The 7003-nt window shown below is 48.6% G+C and overlaps 1 long non-coding RNA gene across 1 annotated transcript in view; it reads left to right on the top strand.

The window, feature by feature from the left end:
• Nucleotides 1–259: 259 nt before the first annotated feature.
• The window catches only part of LOC135189602 (uncharacterized), a 28165-nt gene continuing 21421 nt past the window's right edge, over nt 260–7003 (top strand). The window contains exons 1-2 of the long non-coding RNA XR_010308166.1: nt 260–634; nt 5679–5852. This is a non-coding gene — a long non-coding RNA (uncharacterized LOC135189602). The remainder of the gene's footprint in view (nt 635–5678; nt 5853–7003) is intronic.

Genomic DNA, 7003 nt, shown 5'->3' with positions numbered 1-7003 from the left:
TAGAGCAAAACTAGAAGTGGGTAGATTCAGATTGGATGTTAGGAAGAAGGTCTTCACCATGAGAGTGGTGAAACACTGGAACAGGTTGCCCAGGGGGGAGGTAGGAGCAGCCCCATCCCTGGAAGTTTTTCAGGCCAGGCTGGATGGGGCTCTGAGCAACCTGATCTAGTGTGAGGTGTCCCTGCCCATGACAGAGGAATTGGAGCTGGATGATCCTTGAGGTCCTTTCCAGCCCTGACAACTCTATGATTCAATTAGAGTGCTCTCAGGTCTGAAATCTCTGGAGTTCCATCTCATTACACCTTCAGCATGTTGCAGCAGTGGTCTGCAGAACTGACCTCACGGCTGTAGGTGTGCTGGCAGCACCACGGAACACTACAAGACATTCCGTAGCAGGCCTCTAGCTTCATCACTGCTCCCCAGCCTTTCTTTAAACAGGGACCATTGGCATTTGGAAGGCCAGCAGCTGTTAAGAGGAGTAACATTGACTCCTACAACTTGTATGCAGCGTGGAATAATGAAATCATCGAAGACGTTGGAGAGCCACAGAGTGTTGGCAACCAGGAAGGCTCAAGGACATCACCAGTGCTACAATTTGAACTTTGTTTTGACAGAGCATTGAAGTACAGCTTTGGTGAGGATTCTTTTTTGTAAAACTGCCTTAACCTTACTGAGGTAACAGTGGACCCTATGGCTTAAACTTCTGCCATGCCAGCAGCAAGGCACAATCAGACCGTGTTAGGCAGTGCTGGGTTTTGCTACCTATTTGCCTGTGGGGAGAGGATGCCCATTTTCCATGTGGCAAAATGAAAAATTCAGCTTCCAATTAAGAAGATAACTTTCTAATATATAGTGACAAGCCTAACATCATGAGAGAGATCCTTCTTAAAAGGTCAGCAAAGTGAGGACAAAGAGAGTGGAGTATGGGCACCTGTGTCAATCTGTTAGAGGCTAGGGAAGCTTTCCAATGGGATTTGGACAGGTTAGACCAATGGGCTAAGGTTAATTGTATGAAGTTCAACAAGGCCAAGTGCCAGGTCCTCCACCTGGGTCACAATAATCCCATGGCAAGCTACAGACTTGGAGAGCTGCAACTCAGAGAGAGACCTGGGGATATTGGTTAGTAGTGAACTGAATATGAGTCAGCACTCTGGCCATGTGGCCAAGATAGCCAGTGGCATTCTGGCTTGGATTAGAAACAGTGGCCAGCGGGCACAGGGAGGTGATCATCTCCCTGTGCTCAGCACTGGTGAGGCCACACCTCGAGTGTTGTGTTCAGTTCTGGACCCCTCACTGCAGGAAGGACACTGAGGGGCTGGAGTGTGTCCAGAGAATGGCAAGGAGGCTGATTAAGGGCCTGAAGCACCTGGGCCACAAGGAGTGTCTCGGGGAACTGGGGGTGTTCAAACTGGAGAAGAGGAGACTGAGTGGAGACCTCATAACTCTACAACTACCTGAAGGGAGGTTGGAGTGAGCAGGGGGCAGGCTCTGCTCCTCGGTAACAAGCGACAGAACCAGAGGAAATGGTTTCAAGCTGCAACAGGGCAGGTTCAGGCTGGATATTAGGAAATACTTCTGCATTGAAAGGGTTCTCAAACACTGCAATGGCAGCCCCAGGGCAGTGGTGGAGTTGCCATCCCTGGAGGTGTTTAAGTAGCCTGTGGACCTGGCCCTGAGGGACATGGTTTAGTTTTGACCCTTCAGTGCTGGGTCGAGAGTTGGACTGGATGAGCTTTGAAGTCTCTTCCAAGCAGCTGGATTCTGTGAGTCTGTGATTTAGGGTCACTCAGAGTGCTGTGTGGTATTTTTGCTCAGTCTTCAGGTTGGGCAAGACTCCTGAAATGCTGTGGTGTATCTGCCCAGTCAGTATGGCTCGCTCTGGTATTTTAAGATGTCAGAAGTGGTTTAACACTGTGAACTGGTCTGTCTCAAATGGCTTCTGAGCTTCTTAGCCAATTGCTACAGCGTTTAAAGGGGAGAAGCTCCAAGATACTAAGTGCCAATGTGTTCCATGGAAATAATCACCTGAGCAAGGAGCTCCAAACTGTGTGCTGTGGAGGAAGAGGCAGCAGGGGTCAGACCTGTGGAGCTCTCTTCCCAGAGGAAGGCAGCTGGCCAGCCAGCACTAGCAGGAGGCATGGCTGGCCACTCTACTCCTAGATGGGACTGTCAGGGGGCTGGGAGGGCTTTTGGGGTGCACAGTCTAGTTAAAGATGGAGGAGAGAAATCTGTAGAGAATGAGGCTGTGTGAGTTTTGCTGCTTGCAAAGTAGCATATTAGGGAGTGCAGTTAAGCATTCAGAATGATTAGCAAGGCTGGGTAGTAAATTCCTTTCATGGTTTTGGCTGTCATCCTAAAATATGTGCTCTAGATTTACCACAGATTTGCTTGGTTTGGGCCAGGGAATTTCATTAAGTAACTCCTGCATCATGTGATACACAAGGTTGCATTAAATGGTCCAGTGATCATTTCTATTCTTCTGTTTCAATGGTCCTCGTCTGAAAAACAATGCTAGCAGAGCAAGGAAGGAAAACTAAGCATTGGTATTGAGGAAATACAAAGGGCTCAATCTAGTTAACTGCTGGGACATTATTTCATTATTTTTCTTTCCTTTTTTTTTAATTGAAAAACAATTCCCAGGATTCATTGATCTTTACATTAGTCAGAGCATCCTACAAGGACAGAAACCATGATGGGAAGAGTGTGAGTAATGAGCTAGCAGCCTAGTGAATCATTTCCCCTAAAGCTTTGTATTTGCAGAGAGACAGATGGTGGGAGCTGTGAAGAGGGAGAGGGAGGGGAAAAGCCTTTTTTTCTTGCAAACAACAAAAGTAGGGATAGAGGACAGTGTAAAAAATTGAAATAATCAGGAGGTAGAGCAGGAGAGACTGAGGGTTTCAAGCCTGATGTGTTAGTGCTCAAATGGATTAGAGTTAAGGGAAAATACAGGAAGGAGGTTGCAGACAACAAGAGCTTTATGGCCAAGAGGGAAAAAATTACCAAGAGCAGTCCTAAAATACATTTCTAGGTGAACTTTTGAGTCAGTTATTAACTTAATGTGTAAATAATGGGGAAGTATGCAAGTCTCCCTCCCACAGGCTGGCAGGTACCCAGAGAGGCAAAAGGTTTCACTTGAACAGTTAAGGTGGCACCAGAGGTGTCTCTTACAGCACCTGTACATGTGCAAGCGGTGCGTGGGAGAGGAAGAGCACTGTTCTTGACGTGGAAAATAAGAAGCCAAGCAAGAGAGTCACATACTTAACACTGGGATGAGAGCAGCATTGAGATAAAGACAGAGATCGTGGAGAATCTGCTTTGCAGGCCTGCCAAAGCTCAGATGACATTAATACATCTGAAGATTTTTATTTCTTTTTATGCAAGTCATCTGTGTTGTAAAGTTTTTATCACAGTTAAGCTCCAGCAAGGGAAGTGTACAGCAGCTCTACTGCAAAGTTAATCCAATAAAGCCTTGCACACAAGACATGAACTGCTGCCCTAAGAGCTCATTTTCTCCTGGTAGGCTTTTAACTGCCATAATTTGCTGCCATTTAAGAAAATAAAGCAGCGGACGTCCCTGCAGCCTCTCTGGGGGCAGCAGCAAGACAGATAAGGCAGCTGGCTCATTGGAGCAGCCCCATCAAAGGGCACCTTGCTAGGAGCATGGCTCTCCATTGTCTCCAGCCTGAAGCTGGGCTGCAGGTACTGGACATCTGAGCATCTTCACGACAGTATCAGTCCAGGCAGCAAACTTCAGCAGCATGATCGGGGGAGCTCCACGACAAGATGCGCTAATGGAGGAGAAGCAGCAATTGCCACCACCTGTCATGTTGCTGGGTTGTCGGACTGGAGGTGCTGGTAAAGCTGAAGGAGATGCCTGGACTTAAAAGGTAATGCAGGGGGAGAATAGGGAGCTCTGTGGCCTCACAGTGCAGAAGATCCACACACCTTGAGTGTGCTGAGCAGGTGCATGTTATCTTCCACAGCAAACATCTCGTCACACCGTGGCTTTAATTTAACAGGTTGCCCACGCCCACACCTGCTGTTCAGTCTGCTGCTGTTCAACATATGTTTGGGAAACAGATCCTGCCTGGAAGGTCATGGCCTTCAGCAGTTTCTCCCTCTACGACCCTCTGGCACAACACTGCTGCAGGAAAGCATTCCCTTAACAGTTTGTTTGCAGTACTGATGGGTTGCTGCTCCTTCTCCCCAGTCCCCAGCACAGCTCTCCTGAAGTTTAAGGCCAGCATGCAGCACATCAGCATCCCTGGAAATCACTGCGGTGTTCCTCCTTGAGCTGTGCCAGTACCTGCTCACGCAGGTCCCTGCAGCCAGCATGCACCTCACTTGCACGTGAATGTCCACAGAAGCTACCTGAAGAAGCCCTCCCTGAGGCACTAGACCTTCAGACAGGCACCTCTCCTCTCTGCTTAGCTAATGTCATTGTAATTAGAGGAGGAAGAACGTCTGTATGTGTGCAGTATTTGTGTTAAACCAATTACTGCTGACAGTGAGAGGGCTTCTCTGGCCCGTGGCAGAAGCACATCTGGAGCAAGCAGAGGCATCCATCACACCCTTGCTCTGAGACACAGCTCATGGACACTGGATGCTGCTGCCTGTGCAGCAAAGCCAAACAACGGTCCAAGATGCCAGCCTGGAGGAGGAGGCAGCAGAGCAGCAGCCTCTCCAGTGCCAGCTCCAAATTGAGCCAGGACTATGCTGGAAAAGCTCAGTCCCATTCCAGCCTTCACCTCAGCCTGGTCACGGAGCTGTGCACAGACCACCAGCTGTGTGTCCCTGTCTGTGGCCAAGCTCACTTGTAAACAAACAAAAAAACATCTAAACCAAAGTGTCCCAGCCTGGCCAGACCTGCCAGCTGGGCTCCATGTCAAGGGCTCGCTGCTGTAGATGGGACCACACAAATGAAACCACACATCTCCTCCGTCCTGGTTCTGGGCACCACACACTGCTGGGCAGGTCTGAGCAAGCCAGGAGAAATGCCAGCAGAAGCAAGGGCAGGGGAGTCTGTAGACAGCTCTTCCTCACTGAAAGGTGTCAGGGACTTCTCCAGTTACCAAAGGACAAGTGGCTGCTTGCCCACCTAACCCTCAGGCCAGAGGAGTTTCACAGCAATTTCTGCAGCTGCCCAGCCCATGGGGCTGATGGATGGATCCAGGCAGTCTCAGGGGAAACACAGGTGCCCTCAGCAGGTGTAAATCCCTGCAAGACAAGCTGTTGTGAGAAAAGGAGTGGCCCAGATCCTGCTAAGGAGTAGGTGACTTAGCACCCAGTTTGCAGGCTAGGCAGATGAAGTCCTCTCTGTTTGTATTGTGCTAGTCTCTGGGGTGGGGGGGTGGGAGGGAGAAGACAGACTGGGAAAGGCCCAGAGAGCCCCAGAGGTGTGGGTTTGCTGGGGCTGCAGGAAAAGGTACTGTAATGGCAGACACTGGACACAAAACCCCAGTGCGAAAAACAGTTAAGAGTTAGTAGTTATTTTTTTAAATCATGACCAGCACCACCTGCAGTGAACTCATCCTGGCAGAATTTCACTCTTTGGATTTTTCCTTGTTTTCCTAAAGGGTTGTGTTCTGGAAATGTTATCTTGGAGGCTTTCTTCAAAGCTACCTTCCTTGACTTGGGCTGACAATCCCCTACACTATGTCTGTTCTGTTTTTCACCAGCTGCCTCCAGTGGAAACCTGCTGGATGAGATGCTTTGTGAGTGGCACATTCAGCACTGCAAAGCTCTCCTGTGCCAGCCTCAGGACTTCCAGCAAGCAGCAGGTAGTGCAGCCCACTGTCAAAAAGCCTGAAATCTTCAAAGGAAGCAATTTGATGAGAAAGACTTCTGGACAGGTAACACTGCTGGGGATTTTATTGACTAGCCCAGGAGCAGCAAGTGCATTCAAGAGTCTTTTATCCCTAGGCTGTGAGAGAGAATTCATCCTGGCATGGCACTGACCAAACCCAGTTAGTACTCTGTAGCATCACTTAAGTTCTCAGTGGGCATTGTGGGCATCATCTGTGTCTCACTCGTGTGAATGCCTGCAGCCAGGTGCACACAACACCCATCTGCACTGACAAGTCATATGTAAAACAGAAGGTTTTGCTGGCTGCCCAGAGAGGTTGTGGAGTGTCTCTCTCTGGAGGCATTCACAACACTGCTGGGTGTGTTTTGTGTGATTTTACTCTGGCTGGTTCCACTCTAGTGGAGGGCTTGGAATGGATGATCTTCAGAGGTCCATTCCAACACCCACATTGCTGAGATTCTGTGATCATAGAATCATAGAATGCTTTAGATTGGGAGGGACCTCAAAGCTCATCCAGTTCCAACCCCCTGCCATAGGTAGGGACACCTCCCACTAGAGCAGGTTGCTCAAGGCCTCATCTGGCCTTGAACACCTCCAGGGAAGGAGCAACCACAACCTCCCAGAGCAAGCTGTGCCAGTGTCTCACCACCCTCACTGGAAAGAACTTCTTCCTAACATCTAGTTGAAGTCTAGTACTACTGCATTGCTGCAGAGAGCAGAAAGTTACCAATTCCCTCTGCTCCACCCCCTCTAGCTAAGCAGCTGGGTGATAGCAAACTGACCACTTTGGTGAAGTTTTTGGAGACTTATTGATGAAAGTACTAGGTGCATACAAACAATATTGATTTGTATGGGTCTATTCTCCTCCCAGCCTTACAAGAGAAGCACTTTTTGTTTTCTCTAAGCAATGTCTGTCGAAGCTGAAACAGCAGAAAGTCAGCAGTAAGACTGTCCCAAAGGAGAGCTGGAGGAGGGCTCTTTAAATAGGCACAATAGAAACAGAGAAGACAGAAAAGGACTATGATCAAAAAGTGAGAAAGGGGAAGGGACCTGTGCTGTAATAAAACTGGATGAAGCTGGTGTAGATTCATCTTTCTTGGCTTCATGCTGTATTTTAAAAGAGAGAAAATAATTTAGTATTTACCTTTTTGAAAAAGAATGAAGAGGGAGAATACAGCCAACCAGTATGTTCCTCCA

The sequence above is a fragment of the Pogoniulus pusillus genome, chromosome 33 (assembly GCF_015220805.1).
Source record: "Pogoniulus pusillus isolate bPogPus1 chromosome 33, bPogPus1.pri, whole genome shotgun sequence".
Lineage (NCBI taxonomy): Eukaryota > Metazoa > Chordata > Aves > Piciformes > Lybiidae > Pogoniulus > Pogoniulus pusillus.
Note: the sequence above shows the minus strand (reverse complement) of the source record. Positions and strands in the feature narration are given on the sequence as shown.